The sequence below is a fragment of the Lethenteron reissneri genome, chromosome 47, assembly GCF_015708825.2.
Source record: "Lethenteron reissneri isolate LAM-NWPU_2019-01 chromosome 47, ASM1570882v1, whole genome shotgun sequence".
Taxonomy (NCBI): domain Eukaryota; kingdom Metazoa; phylum Chordata; class Hyperoartia; order Petromyzontiformes; family Petromyzontidae; genus Lethenteron; species Lethenteron reissneri.
This window is the reverse complement of record NC_083825.1, coordinates 2363326-2373010: the sequence shown is the minus strand read 5'-3', so window position 1 is coordinate 2373010 and position 9685 is coordinate 2363326. Positions and strand designations below refer to the sequence as shown.

The 9685-nt window shown below is 53.6% G+C and overlaps 1 long non-coding RNA gene across 1 annotated transcript; it reads right to left on the bottom strand.

The window, feature by feature from the left end:
* Positions 1–258: 258 nt before the first annotated feature.
* LOC133354461 (uncharacterized) lies at positions 259–7827 on the bottom strand. The gene is made up of 4 exons (XR_009756587.1): positions 7310–7827; positions 6037–6499; positions 1336–1580; positions 259–1190 (listed from the first exon to the last, which is right to left on the bottom strand). It is a non-coding gene; the product is annotated as an uncharacterized LOC133354461 (long non-coding RNA).
* Positions 7828–9685: the final 1858 nt, after the last annotated feature.

The window sequence follows — 9685 nt, the reverse complement described above, 5'->3', positions numbered from 1 at the left end:
GCGCAGCCGTGGAATTGGCTCACCCACTTCAAATGCTAGCGGACGGGGCCTCCATTTCGAGCGAGCTCTCGATGGTAATTGGTCTACTCTGCCACGCTCACCAGACGTGTTGGGAGTACCCTTGACGACAACCATGAGATATGTTTTCAACAACAGACAACAGTGTAAACTAACAAAAACGTATGTAATGATGTGATTAGGCAAGAGGATCCGTGATATAAAGGGTGCTTTAAACAAATGTCGACACTTATATGGGACTATCGTTTTTAATGGAAAAAGAACGGATAATACACTAACGTGATAACAGATGTATGTTCATAGCTTCAAACAGTCAGAGTCTTCCGTTTGTTCGCCATCATTGTCAACACGTGCCTGGAATCTTCTCCTTGTGATCTCCAGAGCCCGGAGGCACATTTCTCGTGGTGGTGTTGCAATTTCTCAGAAGTATAAAAAACAAATTGGAAGCACCCTGTATAATAGCAAAGGCGGGACCGTGCGAGACAAATCAAATATCGGGGCCCCACCTGACCGATTTCCGCACCCTCTGAGCTGATCGTGTAGTGACGACGTCACTGGGAGCCCCCACACTTTACCCCACCGCACGCAACACACCTGTGGTTTCAGTTTGCACGCTGGGAGCCGTCATTTTATGGACAGACTCGCCCCCACCACAGGAATGTGGAATATCCACCGATGGCTCTGCGGGGTTCTGAACAGATGAACTCCGACGCCACGATGCACAACGGAGCGGACATACGGCGCTAGCCATGCGAGGAAATGGAGCGATGAAATCGGCTCTCGCGTGGAAGCGCGAAAGAGCGACTTCGTCGGGGCGGCCTCCATCCAGCAGCTGATTGACCACGGATGATGGCGATGCCTCGTAGAGAGAGCAGTCGCAGCGGTGCTCGCGAAAATAAAAAAAACATCCCAATTATGCTCACCTGGCCCACGTGGCACAGAGAGCCGCTGAGTTTTCCATATCGGAGAAATCTCATTTACATGGGAACGTGGATGGAGGAGGGGGATGATGTGAAGTCTGTAGGGCTCGCTCCAGAAGATATTTGACGCCTCTATCAGCCGCCACGTGAAATTGGCTGGATCTCCCTCTCCACCGCAGGCGACGTGAGCATCGTGAACCCCTCGGGACGACTGAAGGTGACGGGGAGGTGGGGAGGGGAGACGGCTCTGACCTTTGGGATCACAGGGGCGGGCGGGCGGTCAGAGAGAGATGTCTGCGGTTAGCACGGTTGGCTACGTACGGTGCGAATCAAGTTCAAGATACATCCAGTACATACGTATATGCCGTGGGGTCTCCAGTTGCGCATCGATGGATACCTGTGAATAAGAGCTTCACAGCTCAATGCGATTCCTCCAGTTTAGATGAAGATTCTGATTTTGGACGTGGACCGCGATTAAAGTTCCGACCACGTGCTGATACCGCCCCTCACCCACTCGCCACCACAGCCGTTCGTGCCGTCCACTCCCTGCCACGGTCCAAGGTGATGGATTTGGATGGCTTCAGTTCCGTTCAGTTTATTTAGAATGACCCCGAGCCAAGAAACTCCATCAATCGGCTTTCACTGTGAACACAAAAAAAACAACAACACCGCCGCTTCTCCCGACATACGCAACGAATCACAGTAATAAAAAAAATCAATAAACAATAGCAGCCCATGATGGTGAGAGGTTGCAGGCGGCTTGGGGAGGCCTTCATCCAGCATTGGGTGGCCCATGACCACCGTAGCCGCTGCTGCTGCTGCTGCGGTGGTGGCGCGTTACCAGCGCGACGAGTTGCAATTGGATAACGAATTGACCCCAGTGCCGGCTTACGTCTTTAATCCTCGCGGCGGCCGCGGTACCCAAGTGCCCCCCCCTTCCCCACCACCGCCAGTCATCTCTCTAGGCCCCCCCCACCACCACCTCGCCTCTCTAATTATTAACGCGGCGCGCGCGCGCGTGCCTTAATTAGCTGACGCGGGCCCCGGCGGTCGCGCGCGTTCCCGGCGCCTGTTTTTTTGTTTTTTTGTTTTGCAGAAATTCGCGGTTCGAGTCCGTCAGGCCCGACCCACGTGGTTAGCGCCGAGGTCGCGTTGACCTTGAAATAGCACGCGCCGGGCTGCTTCCCAGTGGGCGTCAAAGACCCCCCCCCCCCGCCGCCCCCCCCCCCCCCCCGGTGGTGTCATTTGAAAGAGGGGGGGGGGCCCATTGAGCTGTCACCGAGGTAACTCGCGCGCACCTCCGCCCCGCTCGCTGATTATTATTATCATAATTCTCATAGAATCTCGTGTTCATAATGAATTCCTCTGTCGGAGTCATCACGGGCAATTGATTAGAAGGATGGCTGGCAATCGACGCTCGCGGCATAGCCGCGTGTCTCGTGGGTGGAGCCGGCGGAGCGCAGCGCGCTGCTGAAACAAACGCGGCCAACTTGAGTCCCCTTCTTGGTTCTTTCGGTAAAGTCATGTAGAAGGGAAGTAATAAAATAATAAAAATAAAACAAAATAATTCTCACGACGTTTCGGCCACAACGCAAGCAGCCGTCCTCAGGTGAAGAACAGAGCTGTCGGAAAGACATTCGGACACTGTCTTTCCCTTCTACGTGACTTTACCGAAAGAACCAAGTAGATGAATCCCTGCAGTCACGAAAGCTTTAAATCAAAATTTAACTTGAGTCCCGTTTCCCGAACACGGCCAACACGTCGACCCAAGATATCTCACTTGCCCGAACCACCTTTCTTAACGGTCAGCGCGATGCCTCCGCAGCCTGCGCGTGTTCTCTAATGCGGGTGTTGCTCTTCCCGTTCTCTCGGCGTTAATGCCACTTAACTCGCTTCTGCTCATGCGTCCGTGCGCGCGCGATATTATTGTGGCCTGTTGTGATGATATCAGAAATCGTCTCCATTGCCCCACCGCCACCGCCACCACCCCCACCGCCCCCACCGCCCCCACCGCCGTCGCCTCTCCCATCCATCCTGCACACCGCACGCGATCTCGAATGACACTTTATAATTTGCAGGGGGACGGTGTGGTGGTTTAATATCCTGGCAGTGGACAGCTCCTGTGGTGACGGAGCCGAGCGAGCGCGGGGGTTATGAATGACTCTGTTAGGCAGATTATCCCTCTCCTGCTGCACGCGCACGGAATGCGCCAATTTAGAGATGAAGGAGCTGCGGATTCTTCGGTGTCCGCCTCAAAACAACACGGGGCTGAGCGGCCGAGCGAGCGGTTCGCGATTGGAAGGTTGTGAGTTCAAATCCTGGTTGGGGGGTTCGGGGGGGGGGGAGTTGACTCAACCCATCATCGCACCCTCCGTGGTCGATAAAAAGAGTACCACTTTGTGGAGAAGATCAAAAATGGTGGTGCTTATAATAAAATAATAAAAATAAAACAATCAAATAATTCTCACTACGTTTCGGTCAACGCAAGCAGCCGTCCTCAGGTGAAGAAACAGGGCTGTCGGGGAGACAGCGTCTGAATGAACACCACCAAGCGCTGTCTCCCCGACGGACCTGTTCTTCACCTGAGGACGGCTGCTTGCGTTGTGGCCGAAACGTCGTGAGAATTATTTTATTATGTTTTATTTTTATTATTTTATTACTTCCCTTCTACGTGATTTTACCGAAATAACCAAGAAGATGAATCCCTGCAGTCACGAAAGCTTTAAATCGAAATTTAAAAGTGGCGGTGCTGTTTAACACGTAGGCTTTCGCGACCAATATTATACATTCGCAATAAAGTTTTCTTCGGTTATATCGCGTAAATATTTGTTCCGTGGCTGACGAACTGGCCACCGCCATGCGAACGTGGAATTTCCACCGCTGGCTCAGGACTGTGAGTTGAGGATGGACACGAATGGTGTAGTTGATCAGGAATGATATTCACGTGATATCCGCAAGCGCGCTCACTTGTCGCAAGATCGAATCCTGGTCCGCTGTGGGCGACTTGACAGACCAATCATCAACCCGCGGGGTGGTAAACTTAAGTCCATGAGTTCGTTTTACAATCTTGGGCCGACGCAACCGCGTGCATGAGCACCATCATAGCTTTCATCAAAGCTGAAGGCGCAGCCACGCAAGTGCTTGGTCATGCCACTGCTAGCGGAAGGTCCTCAGCAATATATAACCGCCCCCCCCTCCCAACAATTAGAGGGTATTTTGTCTCCTCTTCCACGTTGGTAAGATAGCCGAGTATGCGGGCTACACATCCCAGCCAGCACACAATCCAACCTGGTTAAACCCAGGATGGATCGTAGGCAGGCGAGCCCTGAATGCATCTTACCGGCGCAGATGCTCCATTTAGCGAGGCGGTCCACGTTCCACAAGCACAGAGAAGGGAGGTCACGACCTGTGGCCGAGAAGATCCCGAAGCTTGGAGCGACAGACCAGTTACCTTCCACACGTTGAGTATCGAGTGGCCCCCCTCCCGTCAACCCCCGCGCGATCACCTGTAATGAGCGTGCTCCTCTTCAATGCCAGCCCCCCCCCCGCCGCCCTGATTGGATGCTTAATTGGATGCACCCCACCCTACCACCCCCCCCCTCCACACCGCCCCCACCGCGTCGGTCAAGAAGGTTGGTTATTTGGCCACGGATGACCACCACAATGATTCAATGGCAGCACTCGCCGTGGTAATGATGAGAGAGTCCGCGAGTGGCACGGGGAGACGCGCGCAAGCTGCTGACAATGAGCGTGAGCAGCACGGGAAGGTGTGAGCGATTGAATGGGTGAGTGGTTGAGAGGGTGAGTGGATTAGTGGTGGTTGCGAGGGTGAGTTGGTGTGTGGTTGAGTGAGTGAGACGATGGGTGAGTGGGCGGATTAGTAGAAACAGCAATGCGCGATGGTGTGTTGCTCACAAACAGCATGAAGGCACCACTCCCACCCATCATGCCTTGCGTGCCTGTCACGTGGCCGCCACGTTGTATGTACGATACGGCCAGCCTTGTCGAGACCACCAGCTCAAAGGAATGGCTGAACGCGCGACTGTATTGCGCCCGAAGGGATGACCAAAATTGCAACTCTTTTGATGCAGAGGCTTTCACGACCACCGCTGTGATGCATCACCGGGCTCCTCCGCGTGTACGATCGAGCCAACAATCAAATGAGGTCGCCGCAGCAGACCGAAAGTGAAAAGCGAGCGAAACTATTTTGACCTAAAAATGAAAATTGTCACGAAATATCGCTCGGCGGTGAGAGGCGCGCAGCCTGTAATTGACGTCCCACGCGCACGACCCGACACACAAAAGAAATCCGATGACGAATCACAGCCGGGGACTTGCTTCGTGCCCCACACACACACCCCTCCCCCCCTCCCCTTTGTTCCACCTCGCGGCCACACGACGCTGTCGTGGAGGCATCGCCGAGGCCCGCTCCACAATCAGAGCTACGCCCCCGGAGCTTTGAGCCGTCCCCGAGAATGGAAATCGTCATCGAATTTCCGGAGAGGCTGCGCGCGGGTTGGTCCATTGTGCGCGTGGAGTTTATCAGCAGCGCGTGTGCGGGGCTGGAGGGGGTGGGGGTCTCGGGGTGACGTGTGCGGGGCTGGAGGGGGGGGGTCTTGGGGTGGCGCGCGCGCGGAGCTGGAGGGGGTTGGGGTCTCGGGGTGGCGCGCGCGCTCGGGGCTGGAGGGGGTGGGGGTCTCGGGGTGACGTGTGTGTTCGGGGCTGGAGGGGGGGGGGTCTCGGGGTGACGTGTGCGGGGCTGGAGGGGGTGGGGGTCTTGGGGTGGCGCGCGCGCGCGCGGAGCTGTAGGGGGTGGGGGTCTCGGGGTGACGTGTGCGCTCGAGGCTGGAGGGGGGAGGGGTCTCGGGATGGCCCCCCAACCCCCACCCCGTGACCCACTCCGAACGCCTCCGCCGTGCTCAGGGTCCGCTTGCTGTGTGCGACGCGGCCGCGTTGTCGAACGAAACTCGCGGTCGTGTTGCATTTGGTCGAGAAGCGGGGAGCCCCGCGACGGGAGATGCTGAGTTCAAATCCTGACCGAGGTTGATTCAGCTCCGTCGTTCTATCATCGTCATCAGTCATCATCATCCTTCATTACCAGAAGATATCATCGCTCCATCTCTGCTTGCAGGACGTCCTGTCGGACACGTTCCCGCTCCTTGGCTGCCCCGCGCCGTTATCGTTCTTGGCCCGTCGTCCCTTCCAGCCGGCACGCGTCCTGCCCAAGCCCCACTCACTTCTCCTGACCGCGTGGGCGATCTTCCTACTCCACGCGCTCATCTCTCCGTCTCATCCCGGTTACGAGTCCCAGCGCGCGTCTCTCCACGCAGCTCTTGCGCGCTCCGCGTAACAGGCTTTCTCTCGCTCCCTATAATTCGCGAATGACCACGGTGTCTCCACGCGCTACGCAGCAGTGGCAGCGGCAGCAGCAGCGTCCCCAATGTATTCACTCCTCGCCCCTTCACTCAGCTGCGCCAACTGCGCTCCGTCACTGCTCCCTCTCGTCCGCCTCGCGTCGTCGTTCTGCTCTCGGTTCCTGCCCCTCCGATAGCTCGGCCGTCCTGGGTACACGCGCGCGCACCGCTGTGTGTGCGATGACGACGACGATGATCAGGGAGACACAGATCACAAGTTTGGTGATGAGCGTCAGGCTCGCGCGCTCTTCTCGCCTGATGGGAACTCGAGGAGGCATTATCGCATCGCGCCTCGTGCCCTTCCTCAAATCGTTTTTTTTTTATTCAATTCCGCCGCTCATAGTCATATTTATTGACTTACAAGCTTCAGTATCCTCCCCCCCCCCCCCTCACAAAATATAATATAATGAAAGAACGCAACACATATGGGCGAGGAAAGATTATAGAAAAACGCCGACAAAAGATAACATGAAAAACATCCAGATCGAGTAATTGCAAACGGTTTTAAATTACATTGGACGTTGTGTGAATATTGCTGCTGCTGCTGCTGAGGCGGCTCATAACGCGAGGAATAATGAGGGCCGGTTTTCTGCCGTCCGTAATTAGGTTTGCCCGTTATTACACCAAAAAACAAACAAACAAACAAACAAAATCATCGCCCCCCTTTGTCACGCAGGACTTGGGGAGGCGTTCACGAAAGCCCCCCCCCTCCCAGCCGCTGATGGACGAGCGACAATTAGAGCGGCAGCGGAGCGCAGAGCGACGGCTCAAGACGAACGGCGCTCCGCTCTCTACGCGACATCATTCGCCCGTGTAAGAGGAGCGTCCATTCTCCTCTGGACTCAATTCGGATCCCGAGGGAGTGGGAACAACAATAAAACATTATTTATATATCTCTCTTAATAATAAGAAAAAAACATTAATCCTTGCGATTCCTGAATAAATAATGTGCTTAACTGGGCTTTGGTGAACTGAGCCGTTGGAATTCATTGCCTGGAAACTCCGCTGGTCTCGCGTTTGGCTGCCAGGATTGGCTTTTTAATTAAATTTGCGCCCTGACTGCCGGTCTCCTGGCTTCCGGCGAGGCGGGCACGGCTCCCAGGGTGCGACTCGGCCCGGCTCTCACGCCGGGGCAGCCTCCGTCTCAATCACCGCGTCCACGGCTCAACCACGCAGACGGTGACACGGCTCAACCCGGAGCCGGAGACACCCACGCCGGGTCTCGTTGGGTCGGTACCGTGGCAGGAGCCGCTGAGGTCCTGGGCTCCAATCAAGAGCGGCGCGTTCATGTCCTTGACCCCGCCACCAATGGATGCACACAGAACACGATGTTTTTTATTCTGCTCATTGCAGTACAGGGTGCTTACATTTTTTTTAATACTTATATGAGACTATCGTTTTTAATGGGAAAATAAACTGATAATAGACTGTAACATGATAACAAATGTAATGTTAATAGCTTGATTTGAAGCTTTCGTGACTGCAGGAATCCATACTCTTTGGTTTTTTCGGTAAAGTCACGTAGGTAGAAAATAAAATAAATCACGACGTTTCGGGCGCACACACAAGCGTCCGTCATCAGGTGTGAAAGCATGGTCTGCTGCTGAGGCAGACTGTTTAAAAAAAAAACCCTTTTAAAAAGTCTGCCTCAGCAGCAGATCATGCTTTCACACCTGATGACGGACGCTTGTGTTGCGCCCGAAACGTCGTGATTTAATTTAGCTTCAAAGAGTCAAAGAGGCTCCACTTGTTCACCATCATTGTCAACACGTGCCTGGAATCTTCTCCAGGTGGTCTCCAGATCCCGGAGGCACATATCTCGTGGTGTCGTTGCAAATTCTCAGAAGTGTTCACATTTTGTTAAGCACCCCGTATAATAGCCAAGGTGGGGGAGCGTGCGAGACAAATAAAATATCTGTCACTCCACATGAACAGGGCAAGTATAATTGTGGCACATCCTCCCATCGAACACACGGCCCTCTGAGAGGGCATCATTGCGGCAGCGTTGGCTCAAAACGAGCAACAATTCTCGACCCGTTATGGGACCTCCCTTGCCACTATCAAAATATGAGAAAAGGTTTTACCCTTTCTGGCAATAAAACAGTTGTGTTGAGCTGTTAAGACACCCAACTGAATTCTATGGCATGGAATCATGTCTGCATTCTTTGTGGTGAATATGCAAACAAAAAACTGCTGAATTATCCTGGAAACTGATTGGTCCACACCAGAGACAGCCTTCTTTAGAGCCTAGTCTCAAGCAGTGTGAGACCAGAGGACGCGAAAAGGCGAACGTATACTTCGCCACTAGTACGCGTGATTAATACAGACATGATTCATTGAAAAAGGTTTCAGTTTGGTGTTTTAACATCTTAACACATACTCTTAGGTTTTTTCGATAAAGTCACGTAGGTAAAAAAAATAATAATAATTAATGAAAATAACTAAATTAAATCAGTGATTTAATTAAATCAGTGATTTCATTTGTTTATTTTTTACTTACGTGACTTTACCGCAAAAACCTAAGAGTATGAATCCTTGCAGTCACGAAAGCTTCAAATCTAGAACTCATCTTAACACAACAACTGTTTAATAGCCAGAAAGGGTAAAAACATGTTCTTATATTGTGATACTGGCAAGAAAGCTCCCATATTATTAGCATCGTCGTCGTCAGCCATGACAAATCCACTGCTGGATGAAGGCCTCCTCAACCAAGCCCTCGCCATCTGCCACGGCCTACGTGCACCTACGATGGAGAGCACTTCGGGGTAAGTTCGCAGTTTGTATTTGGTGGCCCTGCCATATGAATGTGGAATTTATATCACTGGCTCATGTCCGCAAACGGAGATGAGCAACAACCCTATCGCGCTCGTTTGAGCACGGATACATCAAGATCATCATAATCAGCATCATCATCAGCAGCAGCAGCATCATCATCAGCAGCAGCATCAGCATCATCATCAGCATCATCAGCAGCAGCAGCATCAGCAGCCATGGTCCATGCACTGCCTGGCGTCTGCCCGATGTTGACTGGCAAGTAGCCTTCTCGCCGTCCGGCACGGGTCTCGGTCCTCGCACGGCTCGACTCGACAGGGGGACAGGTGCGGCGACTGGCTGCACCAGGCAGGCTACGTGAAGAGCGCTGTTTACGCCCTTTAATCAGAGCCCCCCCCCAACCCCTCCCTCTTTTCTGCCGGCCTCGCGGTGGGGGGGGGGGGGCGCGTTTATCTTCCAATCATCTCCAGCGCATTCGCTCCTCATGGCCCATTGCACCAAGAGCCTCACAACGGCTCGCGAAGCATCAGCAGCTGCGCGTGATTTCCGTTCGGCTGCGTT